General features: G+C 31.5%; 1 protein-coding gene across 2 annotated transcripts in view; it reads left to right on the top strand.

The window, feature by feature from the left end:
- Positions 1-16,139, top strand: part of LOC112685980 (protein piccolo-like) — a 130,229-nt gene that overhangs the window by 52,551 nt on the left and 61,539 nt on the right. For both annotated transcript variants that reach the window (XM_025558057.1, XM_025558058.1), the window contains exon 3: positions 15,348-15,454. The gene's annotated coding sequence lies outside the window, so the exon portion shown is untranslated. The remainder of the gene's footprint in view (positions 1-15,347; positions 15,455-16,139) is intronic.

The raw sequence follows: 16,139 nt of genomic DNA, 5'->3' as shown, positions 1-16,139 counted from the left end.
CAAACATGGAACACACGTAATAAAAGGAAAAAAAAATGTTCAAAAAGTACAAAAAAACAAAAAAATGCAAGACAATCAGCCACGCTGTGATACTGTAAGTATTAGAACTGTAGAGAACAATTTCAGCTAAATAGAAAAGTAAGCAAATACAAATTTCTTCAAAATGGTCTTCCTCGGGGCTCAGTGCTCTTCCCCATTTTGTTTAATGTCTACACAATGGATATCATAAATACCTCGTCACGCAAATTTATGTACGCGGATGACGTGGTGTTAGCAGTTCAAGCAGAATCATTTGAAAAGATGGATGATATATTAAACGAAAACCTAGCAAGAGTGCAGAAATATTTCAAATCCTGGTTCCTCACCTTTGACCCTAATAAAACCACATCTATAGTGTTTCACTTGAACAACAGAGATGCGAGCAGAAAACTTAACTTTGATAATCAGGACACCAAACTAAAGAGTGACAATGCTAAAAAATATCTAGGGATCAAACTGGATGGAGCATTAACCTATAATCAATACCTTGAAAATATAAAGAACAAACTGAAAACCAGGAATAATATTATTAGTAGTGATGATCAAAACAATACCAAGATCAAGACTTTCAATATCTTGGCCTTGGTCTTGCAGACCCAGTCTTGGTTTTGGTTTTAGGTATATGCCTTAATCTTGGTCTTGGTCTTGCGCAAGACTCTTGCAGATTTTTGCTATTTTCACAAAATATAAAAAAAAACTAAATATCTACCTGTTATAGTTGTGTAGGTTTTTCGCTATGACTCTTCTAAGATTAATTTTAAGTCCAATATATTATATAGTATACTAATAATATAAAACAATCAAACAATTTAATTTTTATTATAGGTACTCGTTTAATTAAGACTGCATTTTAAAATATTATGTTTATATTATTTTACTTGTATTTATATTTGATGAATCAATTTATCAGCATAATTAACTTTGTAAGTTATTATTACATTTATAATAAATATTAATATTATAGACTACAAGTTTACAACAGTAATGAAATGATATGCTGTTTAACAGCATTTCTCAAAGTGTATTCTGTGGAACCTTAGAGTTCCGTGGGGTAATGCTAAGGGTTCCGTCAGATGTATGTGATAATTGAGAAACTTATTTTATAATATATTTGAAAAAAATATTATTTCATATTATTTAAAAAAAGGTGTGTTTTAAAATAATTTTAATAAAGAGTAGTCATTAACAATATTAACAGTATCATTAAAAACATTTTTTATAGTATTGTTTTTCGTATATTTTTTGTTTTTTAAAAAAATTAGAGTTTAATTGGAATTAAAGACATTAGGATTCCGCAAAACACAACTATTTTTTAAGGGTTCCGTGATAGTAAAAGTTTGGAAACCGCTGCTGTATAAGATACTAGTTTAAGTATACAATGTCTAGTATTGAAAAATCAAATAAGCTATGAACGAAAATAAAAACGTACTTCCAATCAAAATGATATCTACCGTAGTCCGTAACGACTTCCAGCAATTATTAGTATTTTCGATTCAAAGTAGAGGTGTTTTATGAACATGAGTCATAAATTATTCTATGAGCAAAACAACTTTCGACGTTTTAATCGATTTTGGGGAAAAAATATAATTGTTCAGTTATTGCCAAGTATGAAACAACTATATTAAGTTATTTTGTAATATTAATTCCAATTATTTCTAATCATTTTTTCGATAATTCGTCATTTCCTCGAATACTGATCAAATTTAATAACAATACAATTAATTTCTTATTATTTTCATTATAAATTATTAGTTAATGAAATCTAAATAACTAATGGTTTTCGGAAAAAAAAAAAAATTTGCAAGACTGCAAGAGTCTTGCATTGATGGTCTTGTTTTGGTCATGGTCTTGCAAGCCTAATCTTTGTCTTTGTCTTGCAGCAAGAATCTTGCGAGATCGCAAGACCAAGACCAATTTTGATCATCACTAATTATTGGTAAATTAGCGGGAACAAGCTGCAGTTGCCGAGCAAATGTTCTCCGCATATCAGCCCTAGGCTTAGTATACATCGTTGCGGAGTATGCGCCCCCGTCTGGGAGAGTAGGGTACAACCAAAAAAAGGTTGACACTCAACTGAATAATACTATGAGAATCATTATAGGCTGTGTCTTTAAATATATTATGAGTTGTTATTATTTTTCTTATTGTAAAATTTATTAGCATATTGTAAATCTATCTACTCTAGTTCTCGTTATTTTGTTAATTCAATGTTTATTTAGTTTTATTTTTCGCCAATATATTTATGTCATATAAAAAAAAAAAAAAATTGTAACATTCAATTCGATAATTTAACGTACAATCGGATTTGATTATAAATACTATTATAATATTATTGTATTTTTAATCAATGGTATTATTTTTCATTTCAATTTTGCAGTAGTAATATAATAATGGGAAATCTTGAAATAATATAAGAGTTAAGTGAAAAAAAATAAAAATTACAACTAATCAATTTGATTAAGATAAAAACGAACAAAAAAAGAAATTTATGTAAGAAAATTGAGGACGTAACTTGAACGTGTTGTGTAAAAACTGCGGACGCAGCTTAGATGTGTCGTGAGAAAACCACGGATGAAATTCTGATAAAATATTTATGAACGCGATTCGAATGCACCTATATTGTCGTATTCAATTTTAGTTTAGGTTTTAAGATTTTAAGTAAATGGATTTTATTTAATAATAATTTATTTGAATTCAATTGATTATCTTTGCTCATTGGTATAATAAAAGAGTGGCTACTACACTTAAATTAAATTATACTTCATACTTAATGTATAACGGAACAATAGCTGATTATTTATATGTCGTTAGTATTTTGATTTATGCATGTCATATATACTTGTTATTTTTAGACCTAGACTTCATCTTGATATTATCCTCTTGTTTATATACCGACACATAATATTATGAGCTACAGTTATTTCGTCGTGTTTTCAATGTCGGCGATAAGGTGTCGTGTGACCACCATTCATGTTTAACCAGTGAATAATTACTGTAAATATTATATAAAATAAAAGTATAGGTATATGGTTATGAAGTTGTGTTGCGCGAGTGGTCTAAGATAATAACTGTTATGCATATACGCGTCGAGTTAATTTTCTGAGTTCGTAAATAACAGCATGCTGAACGCGTTCCGTTTTAAATTGTATAAGTCGTTTTGAAAACGAATTCGATCATAAACGATCATTATTTCAGTTAATTTAAATAACGTTTGTACACTATTATGCAGAATACGTCACTACAACCGGTGTACAATAAGCATTGAAAACGACGCGTCTGTATTGGAAACGTGCAAGGTTGGTACATTATTGCACGAAGCGTAGAATAGACGCGTTAATTAATAATCCTATCAGTATAGAACACCGTACCACATTATATTATATTGTTATCTATTTGATATTTGATTGATTTAAAATGTAAACGAGATGTCGTACATAATTATTACTAAAATATTATTGGTATATTATTATTATATTATTATATATTATTATATTATTCGAACAAAGGTGTATGATGTATGATGGTGATTCAAATATGAATCAATACTAGTATATTACTTACTTATGTTCGGTGATTTTTTTTTTACGTTTCTTAGTTCCTTATTTTACATTCATAAATTATCCGGGATACTAAAAATGTTTTACGTGTTCCGGAACTGCACCCGAAAAGAAATGCGATTCGTAGTAAATTTTAATTATTCAATTTTAGCAAAAAAAGTCATGGCGATAGCAAGCGCGACAGTAATTGTGGCTATTCCGCCTGGCGACTGTCTTGACAAAATTTTATAAAAGTAAATACGTTTCCGGAACTCTCTTACCGGTAATGGTGTTTTGCCGGGAAAATAAAAAATAAATGTTATCTATGGATCCGCTATTTTATACGGTGCATAACGTTTAATACCATTTTTTTATTTTATACGCGAAAATTGTACGTAATTTATTTCGGCTGTATTTATTTTCACATGCAGTGATCGATTTCGGTTTTGTTTGTAATCTAAAAAAAATTAATTCAATTTCTCAACATCATTGTTATTATATCGTGTGCAATCAAGACGGTCCTTGATCATAATATATACCTATACATATTATGCGTGTTGCCGTGTTCACCGTTATTTAATTTTTTTCTCCCATTATCTCATCTTCGTCCAGTCGCTCATGACAGGCTCTACACGTTTATTATAATTAAATTAAACTTTACATCTTTCAATGCTCTTTAATCGTCGTTCATCATTAAATTATCTCTTGGTACGTAATCCATTTGTTCACGATGTGTGTTCAATTGTTAAGAAATGTCTAACGTGTTTTGTTTCCTCACATGCACTAACCTACATCCGAAATCAAATCCCTTGAGCGATGCAGTTTTTTATATTTGGTTTTCTCTTTGCGTAGTAACGCGGCACATATCGCCGTGCAGTTATATGTTCTTGACTTCATAAAAGGACATCTTTCAGTATTTTTTTAAAATAATTGTTATATGTATTTAATAATGTTATGTGGTATACATTCGTGTTTGTTATTTATGTATACATTATTGTACGAATGACGTAGTTACATGTGATTGAAGTGTGTACGTACGTATGTTTTAAACAGTTTGTGGCGCTCAAGGTTTGCGATTATTTTTTGCGAAAAAAAAGGGTTGATGGTAAATTAAATGCATATACTACGCATGCACTTTACTGATTCCACAGTATTACTGTGGCGTAGGTATCTACTCGTATATCGTGTTGAAATAATAAACAACAGTATTTTAATAAGACGAAAAAAGTGCTAAGACACTCCAACTATTGCGCGTTCGGCAATGATTCCTCTTCCTTCTTAAATAGCCAAGTTTGTAAGTTTTTCATTTATAGTAAGTAATTGAAAAAATGCAAAAGTACTACTATAAGGTCGAACATCACTTTGCTTTTTGAAGACAGCACCGATAAAATACACATTGTCAATTTTTTATTTTATTGCAAAATGCTATATGCATATACTCGTATGTATTTGAAAAAGATTTTTTACCTGTGAGTCGATCCTATATATAATATTACAATATATTATTAATCGATGACTTATTCCAACTGTTATACGAGTATTATATTTATTTCGAATTCAAAGACAAAAAGACTTGAAAATGTTCTTAAAGAAGTATTACATTTGTAACACAGTACAGTATTTTATTTCAAAAGTTCATTCGATTCTTATATGCAATTTGGTTTTTACCTCTGTTCAACTCCAAATCGGATACCATATTATATGCATTGCGTGAGTGTAATGTAAGAAAGAGTAAATGCTTTAAATATAATAACAAATTAAATAAAGCGTAGGAATAATCTGCTTTTATATTTATTTGCAATTTGCATATCTATATATGTATACATAATATCGTACTAATTGGCATATAAATGTATGTAATTATAAATTAGCCTAAAATTATTTTGGACTGCTGTCCATGTTTGTACAACTTTATTAGCCTAAGAAAATTCACGTAAAACATATTTTTTGCTACATGATCTTATATTTTTTGTATAAGTTTCCATAATATATAACATATTTTCTAATGATTTTATCCGATGGTTGTTATATACCTACCCATTTAACGCAATCGTTACTCATTAGTCATTGGTCAGTGGACTTAACATTTCTAAGATAACTTAAAAATTATACTGGTCACCGATGTTATCACATTGAATGAAAAAAAAAAGTTAAAAAAATAGTGTTAATACATTCTTCCCCATTTCTCGCCAGTCAAAAAATACGTCGAAAACATATTATCGTATTATCATACTCCTCGGGCCACGTTACGTGCACGCGATATAATATTTGGTAAGCGGATGGAGGAGGGCTTTACGTTATTTTCACATGGTAAGGAAAAAATCGCATTGGACGTGTACATCAACCGTGAGATGAAAAAATAACCGTCAAAATTTTTTCCTCATACATAAAAATATAGTGTATATTTTTTCATTTCGAATCGTCAATCGAATACCATAAATAATTACCGTTCGCTTTAACGGTAGTCGAAAATACGTGAACATGTCGTCGTCGGTGAATATATACACGTAATTGTCGCCCTGCTTTTTTTTTCACTTGGTGTAGCAGCTATATTGGTTAATTATATTATTAAATTAAATTATCAGAATATAAATAATCTACTAGAACTAAGGTAAATCGCGATACAAAAACAATTTAAAAGAAGAAAAGTTAGTGTCTGCCCGCAGTCACACTGAGGCGAGGCGAGTTCTTTGTTTTCCATTTGTATAGGAGGTTGGAGTTACATTTGCTTTGATCTGTTTATATTTGTTCAGATTGGTCCACATGGCTCTTGGGCCGTCGAACCTTGGGATTCTTTGAATAAGGTCACTTATCAGGTGGCTATTTTTTACACTACTGTCTTCCCAGCATTTTCACCGCATATCTTCCGTGCTGCCAAGAGTTATTTTCCGTTGACCAGATAGGATGCCTCGATCTTAATCTTTTATAGAGTGCGTTATTTATGTCGTACACCGAGACCTACTACTGATCTATTGATTCCCTGTAGAATTTTAACGGTACTTTTAAATCTTAGTCTTACTAGTCGCCGGATTACTGCAACGGCGGCGGTACATGTGCGTTTTCATATCGCCCCGTGCACGTAAAATGCGTTGAATGCCCGCACGTTGCCGCCGAAGTCGACATTATTCCGTTCACGAACAAGGTCTACCGCCTCACACCGCCTCACACCGCCTCACACCGCCCATCTGCCTCTCACTCGTACAAGGCCTGCGCGATTTATACCACGGTCGCCGCCGACGACTCTTTCGATATTTCTAGTACGTATATATATTTCGTCGTTTCCGGCGCACCGATCACCGCCGCCGCCTATACAAAAGCCACAATACCGTCACATATATTATCATCGTTATCACACGTACGTATCACCAATGATTATAAATACTAGTTATAATCAAATGGTATCGCTTTCGCTCTGCTGCCGGCCCGCATGGACGTATACATATTTTTTTCGTTTTCCGCGCACGGTCTCAATCCACTATAGATTTTTGTTTGGCACGTTAGAAAACTATATTACGTTAAGTTTACGAAAACAGCTATGGATTTGATTAAAAATATTGTTGTTACCTCTTCGATACATACTATCAGAGGTGGCCAATTTATATGGACTTGCGATCGACCTCTGAGTTTTTCTAGGTTGTCGTGATCGACCAAAAAAAAAAAAAAAATTGTTGTCAGTATACAAAAAATATATGTACATGTTACATTTATTTTATTACTTTTAATTTACAGTATAAATCACAGTTTTACACTACACGTATTTTAATGTATTTGATTATAAATGGTTACTTTTAACTTATTACTTATAATACTATATACTACTATAACTATACTACTACTATTATTACTACTATTATGATGTTAATTTAATCATTCAATGAAATGTTTGATTTGATAATTTCATTTTTATATTCGTCGGATATACAAAGATACACAAATTTACAAAAAAAAAAAAATATATTTATTTGCTTTCTGAAAAAAATTAAAGAATTCAAGAAAATACGAAAGGGTGTGGCGATCGACTCGAATAAATCTCGTAATCGACCGGTTGGCCACCCCTGGGATATATTGTTGTATCGGATTCATCGCCGCCTGCGCGCGTCTTATTCATATATATAAGAATTAATTTCGTGTATAAACGTTCGCGACGAAAGCAAAATTAGTGCGCGCGCGTCGTTGCAAGGTCGGTTATTTAAATACGCTTGCATTGTATTTTATGCTGCACATACTCCCGTATATATAAGTAATATTTTATACATGTGTAATACACAGAAATAGAGACAGAGAAACCTTGAGAACTCGTATCGTATATATACGCAGGTATACAATATTATATATATATATACCCCCGCGACCTTATTCTCTCTTCTTATCTTCTACCCCTCCTTTCATCCTTTTCCTCTTCATCCTTCCTCGTCTCTTCCTCGGTCACGATATAGTGGCGGCGGTGAACGCATAATAATATAATATTATAAATCGTCGTCACCGTGTACCTCTTCCCCATCACCCCACATGCACCCTAGTACGGTGCGTCGCTTCGGGTCGGTCTTCGAAAATTTACACACACACACACACACACACATATAGATATGTGTGTAAAATGTAAGTGAAGGCGACGTTGGTGGTGTGCAGGCGACGGGACTACAGTGTGCTACAGGAGTGACCGAAAAGTGTATTTCGAACGTCCTCTGAGTTGGAAGTGTGCAGGGGGTGGTCGATAATTCAGCACGACGAGAGATGTACTGCACACCGTATACGTACACTCACACGTGTGCGTGTAATATCGATAAACCGAATTAATAATATTCCGCACCGATTTAATGATTATTATTATTCGGCCTTTTATTTTAATGTGTCGTACATACACGTATTTTATTACACGAGATCACCACACACAATTTCCCAGTGGTAATAAAATCGTGTTCCATTCCGTATCATCATCACACCCAGTGGCGTAGCCAGGATTTTTAAATGGAGGGGCTAACCACTTTTTTGGATAAGTAAGGTAAGAGAGGATATGAGAATTCACCCTTAACCCCCCCCCCACCATCTACCACCAAGTTTCTAAACGTAATTCAAGCATTTAAGTATAGTTTTAAAAATATTTATTAATATATAATTTATAATAATAATAATAATAATAATAATAATAATAATTTTGGTTTCAGTGTTCAGTCACTTGCTCAACTCTGACAGCTGTATCCTCTTAGGTGAATTTCTGGCAAATTCAGTTATTATTTCACTTTCATCGAATTGCTCTTTTTTATTTATATTAGCCATAGCTAACCCATTCAGTCTGTTTTCCGACATGGTGCTTCTTAAAAAATTTTTTAAGCAATTAAGTGCTGAAAACGTTCTTTTCGGAGTGAAAGAGGTAACTGTTAACGTGGCGAATAATTGTAAAAGTATTTTAATGTTAGGTTGAAGATTGGTGCGATGAGAGAGTGAATCAAGAGCAGAATTCGGTTTTGGAATAGTATTTTGACTCCATTGTTGCCTCCATATGAACAGGTCAGCTCTGATTGTAGATGAGGTATCATCATGGAGATCTTGGACATATATTTTAACAGCTTTTATAATATTTTAATATAATAATAATAAGTCCTTCAAGTGGCATAACATCAATAAGCCTTTGATTAAAACGACCATCCATTGATTCTATTAAATAGTCAAGATACATTATACATATAAACACAGCCCATGGGGGGCTATAGCCCCCTTATCCCCCCCTTGGCTACGCCACTGATCACACCCGAGCAGTACCATCGCAAACTTATGCGAGGCCCCAGACAATAGCAATACAGTTTCCGTACACCAAAATATATCCATGACTGTTACGACTAGACAAATTGTGGGCTCCTGAATTTATTTTGAGTACGAAGTCCCAGGCAATCGCCCAAGTTACTTGCTCGCTAACGACGGCACTGCACCCGAACATGGTATATGTTGCTCTAACATTATCAATAAGCATAGGTACATACTACGATGAATAGTAATAATATACACTTTGGAAGATTACACTAGAATCTGTTACATTACAATATTCTCTTGAGACAGTCGTTGCTACTGCTGTAGCGGTAAGCGAACGGAGGGTATACAACTATTATAATTTTGAACATCAATTTCTAATGAATATTTTCTCGGATAGTATTAACCTACATGTTTTCCTCGAATATAGTAAATACTATTTATGTCGTCAGAATATATACGTGGAGTCAGATTATTTTGTTGATAAAACTTACTTTTGGTAATCTCATTTAACTCAAATTGTTCCAACAAACTTATTGTTCATTAATTTTTTAGTTTAGAAAAATTAAGTTTTTTGTTTAAAATTGCAAAGTATTAAGTATCTAATATGATGATTTTCTTGTTCTATTGATGTATAGGTTGCGCCTAAGTGGTTATATTAATAAATTCAGTTTTTTTAAATAAAAAATTTTAATATCTAAACTTCTAAATGCATGTATGAAACATGCTTAATATAAAGAACATATTATAGTGCTCTAACCTGTTATGCTTATTAATAGTATTTTTTAAATGTCAATACCGTGGAGATGTATACTTCTTCAACAATGCTTATCATGGTATTTTACCGTATATTATACAGTTTCATTCTGACGAACGACTAGAATAATGTTTCTTCTCTTTTTTACAATTAACAATTAAAAATATTATCGCAATGGTGGTTTTGTTACGTAATGTTTTTAATATAATATTATATTCGTCTGCGCTTTCAGACTTACAGTTATTACGAGGCAGTAACGTCTTACATGCGCCATTACGCCAATTATTCAAGCGCTAAGCTATATTTATACTGCTCGTCGCTGCGCTCTCTGCTAATCGAAAATATTCCTAGAATTGTGTGAATTCACGGAGGACAGGTTGAAATGTTTTAGTACAAAATAATTTCGCAGTTATATAACGCGGTATCGATGCGTTTCAACGTTTCGTAATAATGCCTTGTTAAATCGATAATAATGCGTGGCTGTATAGTAGGCGCGTGCGTAAGCCCCTGTAGCAGCACGCTGTTGAGTCGTCATTTTTAATTTGACCGAACGTAACGTTATTTATTTTACAGTAGTACTCATCTAAAATTGTTTGTATCTTTACATACATTTTGTATTAATTTTTTTGAATTGTAGGACGTTGATTTCACTGCAACGTTTACTTCTGTTAGCTCTTATGATAATTTGATTAATTTTTATCACAGATTTTCCGTTAAAAATTGTATGTTGATTATATTGATAAATGATTATTCAGTTTCATCCATTATCGGTTCGAAATTATCGATGAAAGTAATTCCCACTCGATGGGTAATACAATTTTAATATTGGTTCGCCTTATATGTGAAATATTTTATTGATTATTGTCTTAAGAGAAGAAAAATTGTGTTGCCTTTGCTACATATATAAATAACAATCACCAAGTGTTTTTGTAGCGTAATGGAAATGCGATAACAATAATTCCATCAATTTTTTAATTTTTTTAATTTTTTAATCATTTTTATCAATTTTATTTCCATCATGTAATTTTTCAGTTGATCGTTTTTAGTTTTCAATGCATATTAACTAACAATATGCGTTGTGTAGAAAATACACCATTCTGAGTATAACTAAAACGCCTCGTCTACATAGCATTTGGTGGTGGTAGTTATCGTATACGTTACGTAAATAATTCGATAAAAAGAACTATGATGACGTAGGGTAATGTTATCAACATTCTGTTTTTTTTCTTTAATAATAATAATAATAATAATAATAATAATAATAGTAATAATAATGATATTCGTCCGGTGATGATAACCTTAATACCACATAGTTATCACCTTAAGGTTATGGGAAAAATATCGTGTATATGCTCTCGGTGGTGTAATCACGAGGAAAACGTAGAAGTATATTATATACACAGGTCTCATTTAAGTTTTTCTTAGGAAAAAAGAAGGCAACATTTTTATCGGCCCTGTGTTCATTTAGTTAAAATAATATGTGTATTACAAAGCTCAAAAAAAATAATAACAAAATAAATATTTTTAAAACTAATGTTTCGTGCGTTTTTTTAGAAGAAAATAAATAATATTGTTACTTGTTTATAATATGATATACTTAAAATTAAAATGTAATATAAAAAATAAATATAAGCTCAAGCTACTAAAGGATCTTAATTCTATGAGATTTCATGTCCGAAAATAGATCAATAGCTTCCTGAAGATCAACTTTTGAAGTTTTACCTTCAACACCAATTACTAGCAAATCACCAAAGCGCTCATCAGTCATTATTAGTCTTAATCATGTTTTTTATACGTTTTAAAGAGGAAAAACTGTTCTTTTGAAGCATTTGATATAGATTGTATCATTAGAATAATCTATACTGAATATTTTAACCATTCATAATCTTTCTAGTATTTTTTATTGAATCGACGACCGTTATTAACAGGAAACTTTACTAATTTCGGTGGAACAGGACTAGAATTTTTGAAATAGAAATGTCATGCAAAATATTTCCATTACCAGGAAAAATTATTATGGTTCTAAAATTTAATGTAAAATTTTTTAAAAAAATTTTCATACCAGATAAATTAATTATTAATTATTTCGCTTACTAAAGTTATTCATTCTGATTCTGAATTCTTAACCAATGCACTTTTTTTTTCTATAGACAATACTAATTCTTCTATGTCTTTAACCATTGAACATTCATTTTCAATGGGTAACGGCAACAATAAAACTTTTAAATTGTTTTCAATCAACATTACATCATCCTTTTGTTTATGCAAATTAAATAATGAAATTGACAGTTAAAACTGTATTTATTGCAACTTTTTATTACAACTTACGTTTAATGAAGATGAAGCAATAAATTAAAATTTAGTTTTCTCTGTTTTGAATCATTTGCTATAACTTTAAGTTAAACAATAAATATTATTTGTTAATTTATCTTAGTTATACAAGGTTTTTTTTCTAAAAATTACAATTAATAATGTTGTAATTGCTATCAAGAAATTAAAACAAAAAGGTGTTTTTTTAAAAACTTATATATTTTTTTTAAATGTTTATTTTAGTAGCAATATTAAGTGATTTTTTGGGACGTAACTGCATGCATATTTTAAGGTTGTTGAGGGCATGAAGTTCTGGCCCTAGTTATTACATAGGTGCACGTGTTACGTACCAAACGCAGCAGATGATTCCGACCAGCGAATATATACGCTCACGCCACGACCATCGCCGCGCGCCTTGCTCTCAAATGTCCGATCGGAAAAAATATAAATAAAAACCGTACAATGCCCTCGTCGTCGTCATTGCCGCTGCCGCCCACAGATGGTAATGAACCACTTGAAGCAAACAACGTAGTACATACATTTATGTGGATATTATAACACGCACTCGCCCTATATTACATAACGAATTAAATTGTCGGAAAAATTCGAAGAATAAAGAAATAACTGCAGTACGATGTGTGTATAAAGTGCTAACGAATGCAATGTCGTAATTATTATTTTTATACATAACTACACGTGAAATGAAAAAACCATTGTCAATTATCGCAAGATTTGAGTTGAGTTGAGAAACATTCATGTAATAATAAATTACCTTATCAATTTAATATGCATCTAATATAATATCTAATATTAGATATTCGCGATTTCGATTTGTTTTGGAAATTATCTTTTAATATTAAACAAGTATATATATTAGGTATATAGATCTATAGTATAGATTCTATACTATTACGAGAAAAATTTTTGCAAACCGTAAACTGTAGTTTTAAGCAAAATGTCATCCTGTGCTTAAGAGTAGGAATATGGTGTTGTTATTAATGTATTATTTTATTGTATTTATACATAATATATTAAAATATATATTGTTCTGCACTCTGAGGAAATCCATTCCTTTTTTGGTGAAACGTTTAGGAGGATATATGTATATACGTTCTGATGTTGGCAGCAGCGGTGGCGGCGGGTCGATAGTTAATGCGTTTCCCCCTCATCGTCGTCACAGGTCCCTTATTTTGGACGTGTTTTCTATCGGCCGTCGGCCGGGTAAATATTTGTGCCACGTCGGTTGGGCACGTGTTGACCTCGTCGATAACCAGTGTAGGCCCGTATAATAGTGGTAATATAGTATAAACGTATTATATTTACACATAAATTATATAATATTTAAAAGTGCATCGCGACCGATTATCATTGTGTTCAGAGACTCTGGGCTAGTGTCCGATTGATTTGCTCAACCAGTTTCAAATACTTCAAATAATGTGCGAAAAAATAGATTAGGTGTTGAAAATAACGTATTAATATACAGGACCGTCCAGGACTCCCGGTAGTGACCGTATGTATGATGAAGATCTAACTCAAGGAAACTCGAGGTTCTCATTATTATTATTCGACAACGATTCGTAAAATGGTCATGTGAACAAATCCCGGTATTTCGTCATAACCGCGACTGAAAGTCTAGGCAGATAAAAAACATCAACATATAAACAATACTTGGAGTAACACAGTTTTTGAGTGAGTGCGAAAAGTGTTCTGAAATCAGTTTAATGTTTACTTAGTGTTAAATTTTTTGATTACTTTCATCGGAAGTCAATTGATGTGTCATAAATAATACAGATACACGGTTTGACTGTTCACATGAATATACGAACCTACTTGTATAAAAATCTAAAATAATTCATTTGATTTCTAAGGCCGTTTATTGATTTTCAACCTATTCAGAGATAATTAATATATAATATTTCCGTCCGTGTTATAAAAAATATGAAATATTTATTTTTCGTTTTTTCTTGTGAACATTATTTGATTCAATTTATGTCTATGATGTCATTGAAAAATATATTATGATATATTTCTGATATATTTATCAGAAATTGTATATTTTATACAAATTTTATTCGGCTTAATATTTAATCTTGATATTGTAATATACTAATGTATTTCATATAGACATAGTTCGGGTTTTATCGTTTAGATATGTATTTTTTTTATAAAATAATTTATTTTTGTTTCAATATTATATTATATTCACGTTGAAAACGAAACATTCTTTTTTTTAGAACTACGTATTTCGTTCCAATAAATGTATAATTTGTTTTGTATCATCCCTTGCACGTATATATACTATATACATTTTGGAGTATTAACTATTAGAACGTCTAGACTATACGAATGAATCAAATGAACCATTATAACATCTAATTTTCCGTTTAGATATTTGTATCATTTGTCGTACTGTGTGGTCGCTGCAAAACTGATATACCAACAACTAAAGCTGTAGTGTCGTTTTTAAAAGAAAAGAAATATCTCGCGATCTCATTTCTTTTTTACGCACACCAGTCACGCGAATTTATATATATATATATATATATATATATAATATGTGTGTATGTCTTTTTTGTCTGACAATACTCAAGGACACGACTTCAAAGATATAGTTGAAAGCAACTCTTCAAAAATGTATACGCGTGTGTCCATTTCCTTCAGGAATTTTCATGAAGCGTCCCGTTTATTATATACAAACATATAATACGTGAACTGCGGAGTAGCGCGCATATTCGACAACGAGACGGGCAACTGGGTCACAAGTGTTATGGTTGTTTTTTAACAATCGTTAGAATTTTTCTTACTCTTTTTTTTTTTTTTTTTTACCTCTCGTTTATTATAACAAAGGAAAATTCGAATCCTGATTTTCCGTTACTTAGTTTTGGTTGTTTCGCCAAAAAATACTTACCGAAACACAAAAATATAATATCGTAATATTTATAATAGTTTCATCTTTTCAGTTAATCCAAGCAAAAAAACAGTTGAACATTAAAAATGGCCATGAAGACAGATGAAAATTTTGAAGTACATTCTTCAATCGCCACGCGGTCTATTTCCATTGCGTTCAGTAAGTAAAATAGTTTATACCTACATTTACTCTACATAATATTACGTACGTACGAATCAGTGTACACTGATGTCCGATATAGACACATAGTGGTATAAGCAATGGCACCGAACCTTATGTCCACGTTTTCAGCCGTAATACATCATTTGGATGGGTGGTAGTGAATTATAGTTTATTCCGAATGTAATTCAGTGTATAATAAAATAAGGAGATACATAATTTAACTATTAACTATTTAGCACATACACAAATATTACATAGCTAGTGTTTTGCTATAGCTAACTGCCTATTGACTAGTTATTTCCTAGTATAGAAGTTGTTAGTTAATAGAATTATCCAATAATTATTTACCACTAAATATAGTACCTACATGTAGGCGCATACACGCTGTATGCATACACGCTGATACGCAATCATTAATCCACGTGGTGGGCTGGTGCACGGGGTCGCTAAATTGAGGCATCAATAAGAATTACCGTGGTAGAACTCCATTTGGAAAACCTTTTACAGTTAACTTGTAAACATGACTAAGAGTTATGGATGATTTTTATACGAAAAATGCATAATTGTCTAAAGTTATAAAATACTAATTTACTTTGAAAAAATAACAATTTACCATAAAATATTTAAGTCTTATTTTATTATATTTCATTTTTTTTTTTTTTTTTGATTGTCATAAAAATAA

The sequence above is a fragment of the Sipha flava genome, unplaced genomic scaffold, assembly GCF_003268045.1.
Source record: "Sipha flava isolate LNK unplaced genomic scaffold, YSA_version1 299_pilon_pilon, whole genome shotgun sequence".
Taxonomy (NCBI): domain Eukaryota; kingdom Metazoa; phylum Arthropoda; class Insecta; order Hemiptera; family Aphididae; genus Sipha; species Sipha flava.
Note: the sequence above shows the minus strand (reverse complement) of the source record. Positions and strands in the feature narration are given on the sequence as shown.